Here is a 15,788-nt window from a genome sequence, read left to right on the forward strand (position 1 = left end):
TTTCATGATAATAAAGAACAATTTTAATGATTATGTTTGAAGAGTGTAGCTTTTTCAAATGCATGTTATAAACGACTCAAACTCAGTGGGTCTCATTCACTAAGCATGCATGCGTACGCACCATAGACTGTAAAAAAAGATGGACGACGCGACGTCACCTCCCACCATTGTAATGAATTGAAGCCAAAAATGTCCGACCACGGTCGCCGCCATGTTATGTAAAAACGTCAGCTTGGAGCCAAGGCATGTGCAGAAGGAATCATCCGTGGAGCCAGAGGCGGAGCCGCGGTATCAAACTTCCGCCCAAACGCCCGCGCGACCAATTCAACCACGCCAATCATAACGTCACGCCCCTTTTCTATTCCATCAAATTACATGCTAAAATGAAACGTACCACTATAATGAAGACTTGAACATATTCCAGCGTGATAAAAACTACTTGAAAGGACCAAAACCATTTATCGGAAACTTTTATTGGAAGTGTAAATAATTTTTTTATTTAGAGCAGAGTCCCATTCGTTTGAATGGAGAGGGCGGGGTTTATGACTTGTACTGCAGCCAGCCACCAGGGGGCGATCAAAGAGCCAGAGGCTTCACTTTTCAAGGCTTATGAGGCACACCCGGTACGTACAAATTTGTGCGTAAGATGTGCCTACGGATGTTTTCACGAACCAATCGTGATTCAACAAAAACTTTCTTATCAAAATGTCTTCTAAATGTATGCAAAAATTCAAGAAAACCTAAAACCACTTGTACGCAATAATCACGTACACTATAATCAAATTCTAGGCTATAATTCTAATGTGCATGATAATGTTGATATATAAAATTTACATGATTATATATTATATTATAATATTTTCTGTATTATATATTATCAGGGGCAGAGTGGGACCCAAAAATCTACCGGGAAATTTCAGCCCTCTGTGGTCAAGAAAAAAGAAAATGGTTCGCTGTAAATAAGCAAATGCTGAAATCTAAAATTACAATAAAATGACTGCAAAACAACATGAAATACCAAGTGTAATAATTATTATTTAAAAGATCTTAAAGTCAACAGTTCCCTAGTTTTAGGTAAGCTAAAGCTTACTTTGGTTGCAAAGCAGTTGCTTATAAATTATTAAGCCTGTTTGGAGAGAGATATTTTATGTGACAAAATGTCAGTCATCGTGTGATAACAAAAATTTAACGAGGCTTAAACTAACTTACGTGTTCTGAGCAGGTGTTGTCAGTGAACAAGCTGTAAACTGTTGGCTAAGTTACAGACACTCATGAAAAACTGATGCTGATTTGGGATCTGGGAAACTTTCTCTAACAGCAGTCAAGTTGTCATTGTTTGTGTCAAAGTTGTGCATTTGTTGTAACATTAAAACAGGAGATCAGACTTACTCTGTGCTGCTCAAAGTGATGCTCGGGGCTCCATTCCTCTGTGGGTGTGCGAGGCTTTGCTTTTTTATTGGTTGTTGCGTTAAATCTTACCCAGACACAACAGTCCTATTTTCTGATTGGCTATGGTGTAGCCTCTTTATTTATTTTTTGATTGGCTGATAGAACTCCAGGGGAGACGGGCTTGATAGAGAGAGCGGTGCGGCCAGATACATTTTGAGCGCTGAAGCATATTAAATATATGATAAATAGGTTTAAGTGTGGCCGGAGTGCATGACTAAAGACTGAAAGCACGGCTATAATCAGACCAGCCCTCGCAGCCTTAAAACACTACCGGCCCACCGGGAAAAGTCCCGACTCTCCCGATTGCCACTCCGCCACTGTATATTATTATACATGATCTATATTATTATTATTATTATTATTATTATATAGACTCATTATATTATATCATTATAGCCTTCTTATTTTTTCTACACATATAAAGAAGACCCACGTACTGACAAATATTCACGCTTTCCTTCCTCTCTTTTTAAATCTCTATATGGAAGTGTCTGGACTGTCTGCTTAATGCCTAATGTAAACGTCATGTAAATGTAATGAGAAGTCCAAATGTTAATCACTTGCTCTTCTGTCTGTTTTATTTTAGATACATACGTGCGTCACTATCTTATTATTCATATTCAATCATAATATTTGTCATATTTGTTAAAGCATCCAATATTTATTTAATGTTACTCCGGTCAGTGGACAGCACTGGCTTTCTCTAGCGACAGCAAAACCTCCCAAATAAAAAATGCAAAACAAATTGAAACTTTACCGATAATAAACATATTCACAGATTTTTTTCGAGCTCTTTTGCTTTTAAAACAAACTGCTCAAAAATTTTCTGTGGACCAGCGCTGCTGAAAACCCTTATATGGAGCTGGTTTGGGAGTGTTTTATGCAAAATATCAACCTCATGCACGCGGACGCTCATGTAGAACACTACAAATTCACCAACGTAAGAACAAATATAAGAAAAAACTCATGTGCGTACGCACGTGTTGTGAATTAGGCGGAAAGTTTTTGTGAGAAGTTCAAGTGTTGTAAATACAAAAAACGTATGCAATTATTAGTAAATAAGACCCAGTGATTTTAGATTGATGTAGACTTCCTACAGATTAAAGAGCCATAATACATGAAAGAGCTGTGCGAACATCGCCTTTGCAATTCAGAATCAATTTTAAACGGATATTATTAATATAATTCATACCAGCACTATTTTAAGCCAGTTTGATATTCAGTATTTGAAATCAGGATTATTACATTAGTACTTTCATAATAGCCAGTGTAAGACAGAGCTAAATGACAACCCTTTTTTAAAAAGCTGCTGTACAAGTCCAGTATACAATGGAAATGGAGAAACAGCTTGTTGAACTGTAAAAAACTTCTGAATAACTTGTCTGTAAAATCACAACCATTGCCTTAAAAAAAAGAGCTGAGGAGAAACTGCCTTGGTTTAAATCACACCCGGTGAGTGTAGAAATCTACTAGAATACTAGCAAGCAATTAAAAATAATGAGCTTAATAAATGTGACACAATCTACATTTATTTACATCCGCTTCCCCATGGGGTCACATAAAGCAATCCCTCCTTGATCTTGTATTGTGTAATGTGGCCTAAATTTTCTAATCTTGTAGTGTAAACATGTTTAAGATTTAAGAGAAGAAAATCTGTCAAGATTCTCTTTATGTTTGTCTTGCAAACTGATTTCATAATTGACCTTTCGCCGGCCCCTCCCCCAAAACGGCCATTGTCCAATCACACATCACAGCAACCGTTACTATGCGAGCACGTCCGACAAACATTCACGCCCGCAGCGCTTGTGAGCGGTGCATACAATGGATAAAACAGTATGGACTGCCCCATACAATGGATAAAACAGTGTGGACTGCCCCATCCAGTTAAATGTGTCGAACATTTACGAAGCATAAATACGTCTGCACAAAGGTAAGGCTTACAGCTAACTAGTTACAGTGTGGTCTAAATCTACTAACTAGAAGCAAGAACACAAATTGGACCAAAGTTATGATTACCATCAATATAATTGCCAGAATGTTAACCTACTCTCTAAGATAATTTAATGAGTTATTTTGCCAACATTAGTTAACATGTTAGCTAACGCTAGCTACATTAGCTGCTGTTGTGTTAGGACTTTCAGCTCCCAAACTTTATTTTTCGTCAGTTTATGACAAAGTCGAACATAGCGCCCTAACAATCAACTTTAAATAATTTGTTTTTATCTTTCATGTAGCATTTTATGAACGGAAAACCTACCCCTTATTTTACCCCTTACAATCCCGTAAATGCTGTGCAATTTTATTATATTATACATTTTATTTATTATATTATCTGTCCTGCAAATTTTAAGCCAAAGCAGTGTCCTATTTGTGAATTCTGGTTATCACCAAAGGAAATAAAACATTATGATTCTCAAAACGGCTATCCTCTAAACAACAGAAATGTTAGTAAGCTTTGAATGGCTTTGAAACACATGTAGGTTTAGCTAGCTAACATACCCTTGTATTTGCAATAGACATTAATAGACCGTACCATATGAAAGAGAACTTACCCGGCAGTGCAAGAGCATGACTGGTCCACAAGGCTGTGCTGGTTGCATTTGAGTTACCGGTCATGTGGTTTCTAATTTTTTCCTTGAGACCGGTAAGCATTAGCCTCGACAGTAGCCGTGTCTCCTTCATTGCGTATTTTTATATTTTTTATATATCCCTCCACTGCATACTGTAACCCCATTTGCCTCGATCTGGAGGAAATCGCGAGGTATTGCTCCAAAAAAGGTCACTGACACGCACGGGTATATCGCTTTCCGTCATGGCAATCTGTCGCGCTTGTCATTTGTTTGTCGGAAGTAGCAACAGTAACTAAGGGGGGCGGGGCTCGGCGAAAGGCTAATTAGCCAGGATTTTAAAAATCCTGTAGAGTGAGCCAGGCCTTAAGCCCGTAGTATAGTCTGTTTTATTACACGAATGTACGCACATGGTCAAATGCACAGCCTTGCAAAGAATAATTCATTTGACTTGTATGTGTACACAGACATTCGACACATGCGCATTGCAACAAAATGAAAAGCATCTCCCGGGCTTCATACTACATTTTCCTGTAGGCGCATGTGCGACCTACGGGTACAATCAATGTACGCAGGGTTTCAAAAATCAGCCTGTGCAGGACAGGTACACTTTTATGATGACGAAGATTGGGTCACACGCACTATACGCAGACCCTCGCACATACATAAAAAATTGAACATAATTCGGCCTTTAATCACAAAAAAATCGGTGACATCGGTGGTAAATTAATTTTTTTGTGTCACATAAGTTCTTATAAAAAAGGTTGCAGATCAAAAACCTGCAGGGGTCATATCTCAATAAATGCTCAAGTTTTTAAAGCTCAAATCCCACATAATATGCTATAAACCTTGCATATTAAGGTCCTATTAAGTCCAATGATTAAAAAAAAAGAATCTAGTACAGCAAATTCACTTCATAACGGATGCCATGCCACATCTCATCATCAAAAACTGCAGCAAATTATGTGTGTGCATATATGAGATTAACACAAACTGCTCTGGACAAATTTCCTGACATTGCTACATATTCAGTAAACCTGCCACGATAAACAAAAGGAAGTTCCTCTGTTATACCTAAGGCGAATATCCAATACAAACTTTAGCTTAACCAAGAAAATCTAACTTTAACATTCAAAATCCAACAGTGGGGATCTGGTAAATGGGCACTTAGACACAGTATACAAACAAATAACCAGAGACTACTATGATATATTTACTTATGATATCCAAAATAGTTTCCCATTGCCAATGCATTATGTAACATTCAAGGCCATGCACAACACAAATCCGAAAAAGTATCTATGAACTATACAGAAGGTGGGTGACATTTTACACTGAATGCTGTAAGTTACAACATGATGTGAAATTACCATTGGCCTTTAGTTGGACAAGCTATTGTAAAATTAGACCTACTCTTAGTGATATTAATGCAACTATATGTAATGCATATGAAAATGTTGCGAAGCACTACATGATTGTAGCCGTCAACACTAAAAAAGCACCTGTTGACAACCCTGAATGTGAGAGATATGACAAAGTGTGATAAAAACATAAGATTAGTGAACAGAAATGTAAGTCCCACTTACAAAGTGAAAGGTAAACTAGTTTTTTACTGTTTATCAAATCGTACGTCACACAATTCTACTAAAACGTCTTTTCTGCGTTTGATTCGACTACAAGGAATTCAGCGAGGCGTCACTAATATATGGGTGTGTTGGTGTTATAGGTTTAATAGTTATACAAGTTGTGTTGTTATAACTGTTATGACTGTTACATAACAACATCAGCAGATGTGTTTTAATGTATACAGTGATGTTTCCCCCTTTGTAAAGAAATCGAATTTTTTTCACAGTTGTCAAGAATGTGCATTTGCCGTTTCTGCAGTAAAGTTGCTTGATTAACTTATGCAGTTTAATAAATTATCTTGTGTTTTATCATTTAATAAACACATCCTCGAAGGCCCCGACCTATGATCGCTCTTTCCATTTCTATTGGCTGAAGATGAAATCGTAACACACGGTGAGCCCACTGGGATCCGCTTTTCTGCACGAAAACCTAAGCATGCCAGGAAATAAACGAAACGTCGTTTGCCTCACCTTCTAGAAATGTCCTCCAGCTCGGTTAGAGGACTCTCCGCTTAATTGAAGCATGCAAGAGATTAATTTGGTGAGTAGATCGACACATCTTCATAACTGTTTCTCCACAGCCATTTTGGACGAGACCTCGTATCGCAACCGATGGGTATTACTGATTGGATGTGTGCGATTCTTTTTTTAAACAATGTTATTCATCCAAAACATATAATATTTTTAAGTTGTATGAGTTAATGTTTTTTGTTGTTTGGCATAATTGTTTAAAAATAACACTTTCCTTGCTGTCTCACAATGGCATAGCTACACGGCCACCCCTTCTAAATCGAATGGTAGGGCTCAGGCAACACCGGTGTATTACGATGGCGTTTTCGCGGCCTATGATTGGCTACGTATATAGAGTCTGTAAATGTAGCCAATCAGAGTCTGCGAAAATGGCACTTGCCAATAGAGCTTTCAGAGCACTGCTTACTATATGAAACTGTACAGTCTAGTGTTTTATTCAAGTATCTGCGGGGAAAGTGAGCCAGTATTCCCATACTGATTACATCTTATACTAAAGCAATAATACTATAGCAATAGGTTTTTAAATTGAAAGTGTTATACATCTGTATGTACCCGAATGTAAAGGGCACTGAAGTGTGTGACAGAAAGAAAAAGACAATCATTATGCTTGCTTTTAGAATAGGTGGCAGATATATCAGTCTCACTTATCATCGACACTATTTATAGTTTGTCCTATCCATTGTGGTTCCTTGCACAATCACCATTTCTTACATGAAAACAGAAAGTTAGTTTAAATAACAGTTCCTAAAACAGTAACCAAAATAACTTTTTTTAACCTCTGTGAAGTGTAAGAGATTCAACATTTTGTAGGCCTAAATAATGTATGTTCACATTATGTAATTTAAGTCTTTCCACCAATTAGTGGCGAAGACACTAATAGGCTAAATTTATAGCTAAATTATTTTTTTAGAGTTTATTTTTATTGACTGCAAATTTAATAAATTTCATAAAATTTAAAGGGAACATTTCACAAGACTTTTTAAAGATGTAAAATAAATCTTTGGTGTCCACAAAGTACATATGCGAAGTTCTAGCTCAAAATGCACAAATAATTTATTATAACTTTAAAATTGCCACTTTGTGTGCCATTTATGGGTATGTCCTTTTAAATGCAAATGAGCTGATCTCTGGACTAGAGGTCTTCTCTGGTCCAAAGAAAGTACCTGAACGTGACCCAAAATGACTCAAATTACTTTATACCTGAACCCGACATGCATAAATATTTTTTTTAAAGAAAGACCCGACCTAAGACAAACCCGAGAAAATTAGACCCGAGTCCGACCCGAACCAGTGGCAATTTTACCCGACTGGACCCGAATGTAAAGGGCACTGAAGTGTGTGACAGAAAGAAACCCTGCTGGTCTCGCAACCGATTTAAAATTGATTGACATGTCTGTCTCAACGAAAATTAACCTACCGCCAGCCACACAATGTCGCAAGCGCTCTTGGCAAACAGAGGAGAGGTTTGAAAAGGACATTGACGCACATACACGAGAGAGTTTGGGTCCGTTCGGCAAAAACACTTTTTTTTTATTACCCGAGACCCGATGCCGCTATTATTATACCCGACCCGTGTCCGAGGAACACGTGAAACTTTTAGACCCAAACCCAATCGGGTCTCGGGTCGGACCTCGGGTTTTCAGATCTAAGTGGACCCGTGAAGACCTCTACTCTGGACTTAATGGCAGTGCCGTGGTTGGATACTGCAGGTTAGGGGCGGTATTATCCCCTTCAGACATCACAAGGGGAGTAAAATTTCAATTATTTATTTTTTCACATACTTGCAGAAAATGGTTTACCCAAACTAAGTTACTTGGTTGTTCTTTCTTGATCACATTTTCTAGATTGATAGAAGCTCTGGAGACCTAATAATAGCACTTAAACATGGAAAAAGTCAGATTTTCATGATATGCCTCCTTTAAGTTGGCCTAATAGGCTTTTACTCCGGACTTACTTGAATTTTTCTACTAATTTCTAAACTAATTTCAAAACTAGACAATTGGTTGAGACATTTCCTTTTTAAACACTGGAGGTGGTGATGTATTGGTAAACCCATGTGTCTTTAAAATAAGGCATCACAGATCCCATTCAGAGACAAAACTAATGTCTACATCTTCAAAATCACTTAGATGAGCAATACAATCTGTTGTCTAATGCATTTTGCATTTAAATTCATGCAAACTTTTTGTACTTAAACTGTATTGTAGTTTCATGTGTTCTCTTAATCATTGCTAGCACCAAGTCTTAATAATATTTCATGGTTTAAAACTAGCATGGTTATAAAATATCAAAATGAAGTGCAAACTCTGATTTAAATAATGCATGTATACAAGACAAGTATAAGGAACAGAGCAAGATACTCTTATTTTAAGTCTCTCTCCCCCTCTTTCCTTCCTCCCGTATACTTGCATTAAGTATTTTTGTAAAGTTTTATGGTTGTCCGTTCTGTAACAGGAGCTATTTGAAAGTTTTTGTCTGTATGGCCATCAGAGAGTCAGGGAAAAGGTGAGTCAAAGAATTGCTCCACAGGGGCCAGTTAGTGTGATGACCCGCTTGTTCATCTGCTGTCTACCATAAAACTGAAAGCTTACGGGATTCTTATTCACTCAGGTTGATTTCATGGCAAATTCTTCTGAAAAGCACAAAATACCGCAGTGCTGTTGGAGAGCTTCCTTAAATAGTTGTTTTTCAATCTCCATTTTTGCCAAGAAGTACACCTGACACAGCTTTTCAGTTATGTATTATCAACCCAGTAAAAAGATCTCTCTTTAACATGTCTTTTGAAGTTTATCCTCTGCTCCCACAGAATTGACATCAGGTTCATGATACAAGGCATTTGAACAGATAGTGGGAAAAGGCAGTGGGATTTTATTCATTGATGCTTCACTTCATTTTATTTTCGTCTGTGTATACAATGTTAACACAAGTTGGCTTGAGAGGATGAATTTGTAGCTAGTGCCAGGCTGGCAGCTTTTATGCACTGCTGACCTCCTATACAAGTTCACTTATGAGTGTTGGTGTGTGAATGCATGCTATTTCTTCCTCTTTGAAATTGATCTAAAAGAAACTTTCTTAAAAGACCCCACTTTTAGCTTATCACACGTTCATATCTGCTACTTTTCATATCATCTCCTAATATATTTACCATAACCCTGTGGTGTACACTGTGTAATAAGTTCACTGTAAAAAGTAAAAGTTAGATCTACTTTAAAAAAAAATAGTAACACCTACAAATTAAACATTTATCAAAATGTTCACTTTATTTATTCATGCATTTGGCAGACGCTTTTTTCAAAGCAACTTACAGTGCATAACAAGCTACACATTTTTTATAAGTACTTGTGTTCTATGGGTTCGAATCCATGACCTTTTGCGCTGCAAAGGCAATGCTCTACTAATGAGCTATACAGGAACACAAAGTGACTTAAATTTATTTTTTAGGTGTTATCAATTAAAGTACTTTTTTAAGTTATTCCAACTTTTACTTTTTACAGTGATACGTGCATAAAAAAAGGAAAGAAGAACCAATCAGTTGTCAGCACAACCCAGTCAGGTGCACAACCTGACTGGGTTGTGCTTTTGCACAACACATGCTGCCAAGTACAAGTGAGATATTTTTCATGATCGTCCGTACTCGCAAAAGGTCTGCCTAGTATCAATAACTGGGGTTTGGACCTAAAGTCCCTCAGCCTGTTTGATTATGGAGAGACGGTGGAAGCAGTCATGTTACAAAACCATCAACGTAAACTAACAAATGCCGCAAACATTTTTAATGTAAAGTAGGCGTTGTATTTTACATTTACATAATTAATTTATCAGATGCTTTTACCCAAAGCAACTTACAAATGAGGGTCAGAGCCGCTGGTGTAGTGGGCAGTGCTCCAACACATCCCGCAGACTCCCTTTCGGCGAAGTCCCGGCTCAGCGTCCTTTACCAGTCCCATTTCCCTCTCTCCACACTGCCCTCTCTGTACATTACTGTCTGTCGATTAAAGGCAAAAAATGCACATAAAATAACTAACAAAAAGAACTTACATACGAGGGAGCCTTTAACATTTTGGCAATACATTTTGAAGAGACACCACAACTTAAGAGTCTATGTTATATCTAAAGCAATGAATTTTAATTGCAAAAATAGGCCTCATTAAATATGAACTTATGTGAACTGCTGCTGGGGTTATTATTTAACAATGGATGTAGGATTCAGTTTTACATCTGATGCATCTTTCATGCATCTGATGCAATTCAGTGAATTTTGATGAGAAAACTATTCCTGGCTTCATCTTGATCTGTCTTCTATAATTAAAAGTTAAAAGTCCCAAAGCATATTGAAAAGAAATTAGTACCATGCTAATACAGCAAATCTATCCACACGATGGCAAGAATTTTGAATGGTTTAATGCCTGCATAATAAACATGGAAATCTCTAACCACTAATGTAAAGGGAACAGACTGAACCAGCGGAAAACAGAAAGAAATAAGGAGGATGTCCAAATGTCTTTTTTCTGGAAAATTTCCTTCAATGAAAGCACCTGGGTAATAAACTTTCCTATCTGTTGTTTTCTGTATTGTTGTCAGTTATTTCTCTGTTTCTCTCAGGTGTGTTCACATCTGTGCATCATCTAAATGAAAGATGATTTTTTTAATGCACAAAGCCTGAAGTGTGTGTGTGTGTGTATGTGTGAGTGTGGGAAGCACATGATTCTTCCTTTATAAGACATGCCAGCAAATGAGCAGAAGAAAAATCACTGTGTTCCAAAATACACAAAATAAATTTTAGCTGTGGTTGTGAGGTGAATTTTTGACGGAACATTTGGAATGGATCGCCTCTAATCTGCGTGACAGACTTTGCTCACCCGTACAACCTGGATGATCCAAAAAATCCCGTCTCATGCACACATGCGCATCAGCACGCCTCAGCTAGAGCAATTCTTCCCACACACTCATTTTTTTTCCGTAGATGATACTTATATTTTTACTAACACATATTTCTGATATCCGTTTACACATCTGTGCCTGTTTCAGTTTAGTGTTCAAAGTTTAATTAAAGATTGAAAATACTGCTTTTAAAGACTAAAATATGTGGAAAGAAAGTTTGTGTTTGGTCATGAAATTCGGCATACCTCAATGAATGATTAAGAGTTTTGATCAATAATATTTAAAATGTTTATAAAATATTTAAAAAGTTATATGGTAACATACAAGTATTGCATTTCTGGATGTTTGGTGTTGGGTGTGGCCAACATCTTATGGGCGTCAGAACTGCAACTCTGTCCAGGAAAGGAAGTGAGATCATAATGACCTTGTTCTTGAGAAGGCGGAGTTTACTGTGATTGACATCTCAATCTTGCCTTCATAACATTCTATTGTTGGGCCCTTGAGTTTTTCTAGGCTCTGGAATAGTTTTGCAGTGACAGCATTCCTGTTTGCATTTTACACAAGCAACAAACCAGAACTTACAACATATGTAAACAGCATGACCATTTAATACACAACACACATTTTTGGCTTAATGTTCTGGACTCATTTATCTGTCCACAGACCTGTAAGACAAACAAATTACTCATGACATTTTGAAATTCAAACTTTCTACACAGTTCTTTCTGGCAACTTTTATGGCTTCAAGGTATGTCTGTAGAGGCCGTATATCCTGGTATATAGACGGCTTCAGCAGTAACAACATAAATAAGCGGCTTTCGTGGTCAACACGTAACTTCCGGTAAACTCCGCTATGAATAAATAACAACAAAGTACTTTAAATGTAGTTTATTTATATAACGAGTAAAATAAACGACACATAGATTACCTAGGAAACCAAAACATCTGTTATTTTCAACGAGATATTTGTTCAAGATTTCAGTTTAGCAACTAGTCAGACCATTAAAAAAAACTGAAACCGGAAGTAAAGTTCAGACCAGACTTGTATCGTGAGGAAAACGTCTATATAACTGGTTACACTTTATAAGAGTCCATTAATCATGAATGTATTTTTACTTAAACATGAACTAATGCTGAGTTAAGGCATGTACTAAACAAATGAAGAGTTGTCATTAAAGGCGCTCTAAGCGAATTCACGCGTTTTAGACCGTAAAACATTTTTTGTTACATACAGCAAACATCTCCTCACTATCTGCTTGCTGCCTGTCCGCTGATCAAACTGTAAAAAAACGCGATCTCTGTAGACAGCCCAGGCTCTACAAACTTCAACACAGTGGCCAAACCTGCACCACGAAACGAAACAAAAAGTGTTCCAGCCAGAAACGCCAAGAAGGATTTGGGGGTTGGGTTTGGGCGCGTTCATGAAAGCACCGAAGGGAGGGGGAGAGGGAGGAGTTAACTACGCTCAGTTTGTTTGAAAACACATTTCAAAAATCAACACACAGATTCGCTTAGAACGCCTTTAAGTACAACATTACATGATTTTTTTTCATTGTTATTTAATGTATTATAATTAACAATCAATTTATATGTTGAGTCATGAGCCATGTTGTTGGTAATGATGACTCTTCATAGTTTATGTTTAGTACATTCCTTAAAGAGCACCTATTGTCTGATTCACGTTTTTAAATTTCCTTTGGTGTGTAAGTGTGTATTAGTACGATAGCAAAAGGTACAAACCCCAAAGTAAACGATGAGAAGAGTTATTGTCTTCAATGTAAATCTCGTTCCTTGGACTACAACAAACACATGGATTGTAGGCAACAGTTTACTTCCTGGGATTGGTGATGTAGACAAGACCAACATTATCATAATTCCTCCCGCTTTGACTCACAGCCTGTAAGTTAACTCCTGTTAGCAACCGAATCTTTCAAACATGGTATGGGGCGTCACATTTCCGCCTGACTTCAGAGGTATTCAGGCCAATCACAATGTACAGATTAGCTGGCCAATCAGGGACACAGAGCTTTTCAAATCCGTGCCTATCAGGAAGAGGATGAAATCTGGAGCTACAAAAATGTACGGTATGTGGAAAATAATGTGTTTTTTAACCATAAACCACACAAACACATTGTATTATACCAAATACACAAAATAACGTTGTTTTGGCAAAAAAACAGGTGCTCTTTAACTCTGTATTAGTTAGGATGGCCATTCGTGCCAGTTCCGCCGGACACGTCCAATACATGTTTTCTGGTGCGTTTTCCAGAAGTCGCGTTGCTCGACCACATACGTCATCGAGGTTCTCACATTTCAGTTAAAATACATTAGAAAATTAAGATTTATTTCTTTTAAGACATACAGTCATTGTTGTTTCATTCTTACCTCGAAATGTTACGGTTGCTTTTCTGAAATTGAACCTGAAATATTAAACCTTGATGATGTATGTGGTCGACCAACGCGGCTTCCGAAGAACGCACCCGTAAACATTTTCGGGACGTGTCCGGTGGAACTGGCGCGAATGGCCACCCTAGTATTAGTTCAGGTATTAGTTCATCATGATTCATGGACCCTTATTATAAAGTGTTACCAAATAACTTTTAGCAGATAAGGCTGTTGAGTGATGACTTTTGACGTTTCCCACACAAACTTCTTGTTTAAATTATCATGAAAGAAACCTGCGTTCATTTCATAACGTCTTTAAATCTGTGTAGTCTCTGGTAAATGGCAGTTTGAATTAAATTGCTGATCGATCGTTGGTTTTTAAGATGATTTCGTGTTTGTTTTCTTTATAGTAGAAGATGCAATTCTCTTTATTCATCCATTGTCATAACCAATTTTTTTCTTCCCAGCAAACAATATTGCGTTTAGGCCAAAACAAGTGGGCTGTCAGTAAAAATGTAATAGACGTCTAATCATAGGCCAATAATAAATGAAATAAAGTAAATAAATGAAACCAAACACCTTGTTCTCACTGTCGACTTTGCTTACATGATGGACTATCATACATCTCACGTGTTATGTAACCAAATTTAACGTTATTCTGGCTAGAAGTGGGTTACTCATAGCTGGACTATATCGGGTTTAGCTTTCTTATCTTTAGTACTTTAGTACTTACCCGTCAATCTCTACCTTGTCCCTTAAATATATTTTTCACATATCTTTATCTCTGTTTTTTCCAATAGTGCATGACACCTGTATTTCTCTTTCATTTCTCTCTCTCTTTCTGTTCCTCTGTACTCTGGACCTACCATTTCTTCAAACAGTCAATTGAGCTATACACAAATTACTTTGAACAGACTTTGCCTCTCACTTTATTTGTCATATACGTTTCTTTACAATTTCTTTTCCTCTTCCTTCCTTTTTCTTTCTCAGTCCTTTACCCCCCCTCAACACATATACACACACCATCTTTTCCCTTCCCCCACACAGCTGGCGCCCTGAGCTGTTAGTCCAGATGGTTAGAAGAGGAGGTAGGGGCTTGTTCTCCACGTAGCCCCACAGCAGGCTCTCTGTCCTGGGCAGCTCCGACTCGGCTCCCCCCAGGACCAACTGGAACTACCCCCCTAAACAGTACTGCCAGCATTAATCTCCTAAATGATCCCGCCAGGAGGAGGATCAATACTCATTTACAGAGACGCGGCCTGATCCCTTAATGTAGAGCAGTGAGGATGGCTTTCTACAGTCCCCCCTCCCATGTTGCCATGTCTTCTTCTGTCTCTTCTCTTCCTTTCTCACTCACTTCATGATCCATTCCCTCTTTTTCCTTGTTTACCTTCCTGGTGAAAGGGGAAGGTCAATTTAAAGAGACAGGAATGGATTACATTGTTAAATATTGGAACATAAATTGTTACTTTAGGGGTCTACTGTACCAAATTTAACCTAAACTAATCTATTCTTTTGTAATATGATGTATAACATTTATTCAGTCATAATAAAGTTATTTATATATAAGTACTATTAAATTAGTTAATTTTGTTAATTTGTTCATAATATAGGCAACAGGTGAAAATACGCAAAAGAAAAAGAAAATATAAAAAGACAAGATATAAATTGAAAAAAAAGGAAAAAATGTTGAATAAGCTTAAAATTAGTTATGACAGTTAGTTATAATATGATATTAGATATGAGATTAGAGGCTTAAATAAAAATAAAACCTATATTGATGATGTCACCACTTCTCCCATTAAACTGCCACTCCAGTTTCCCAAGTGGATTGAAACCATCAGCTTTTGGATGGCAGATATTATTGAGTATTAATTTCGTCTCACTGTGTGGTCCTGTCACCAGTAACCGGGAACAGAGATTACTGGTATTTGCACTGCTATTTTAATTGCATAGTTGATGTTATTATGTAACTTTAATATTTACGGCAGCATTATTTTTACTCTTTGTTTTCCGTCGTTGCAAGAAAATATGACTTCATGTCGAAATGGCGGCATCCAAGGAAAATGGGAATAGACTGGACTTTCCACAGAATAATAGCCCTGTCTTTTTCCAGTCGGTTAGCACTAGAGAGAGAGAGAGAGCACGTGTGTGGTTTTCAAAACGCCTCATATTGATCTGTGATGAAGCCTGCCTTTCACTGAAATGCTTTTCTTTTCTTTTTCCCCAAGCCAGGGAAAGTCTGTTTTTCACCTTCTCTCTGTTTTAATGCCCGTCTGTCTCTGAGCTCACCGGCCTGCCCGCTGGAGCGGAGTGGCACCTGGAGCAAACTCAGCTGGACTGCCGCTGAAGT

The 15,788-nt window shown here is 37.5% G+C and overlaps 1 long non-coding RNA gene across 1 annotated transcript in view; it reads right to left on the reverse strand.

Moving 5' to 3' along the window:
* Nucleotides 1–6,242, reverse strand: part of LOC135720598 (uncharacterized) — a 68,940-nt gene extending 62,698 nt beyond the window's left edge. The window contains exon 1 of the long non-coding RNA XR_010521307.2: nucleotides 6,113–6,242. This is a non-coding gene — a long non-coding RNA (uncharacterized lncRNA). The remainder of the gene's footprint in view (nucleotides 1–6,112) is intronic.
* Between the last annotated feature and the right edge of the window lie 9,546 nt (nucleotides 6,243–15,788).

The sequence above is a fragment of the Paramisgurnus dabryanus genome, chromosome 1 (genome assembly GCF_030506205.2).
Source record: "Paramisgurnus dabryanus chromosome 1, PD_genome_1.1, whole genome shotgun sequence".
NCBI classification, from domain to species: Eukaryota; Metazoa; Chordata; class Actinopteri; order Cypriniformes; family Cobitidae; genus Paramisgurnus; species Paramisgurnus dabryanus.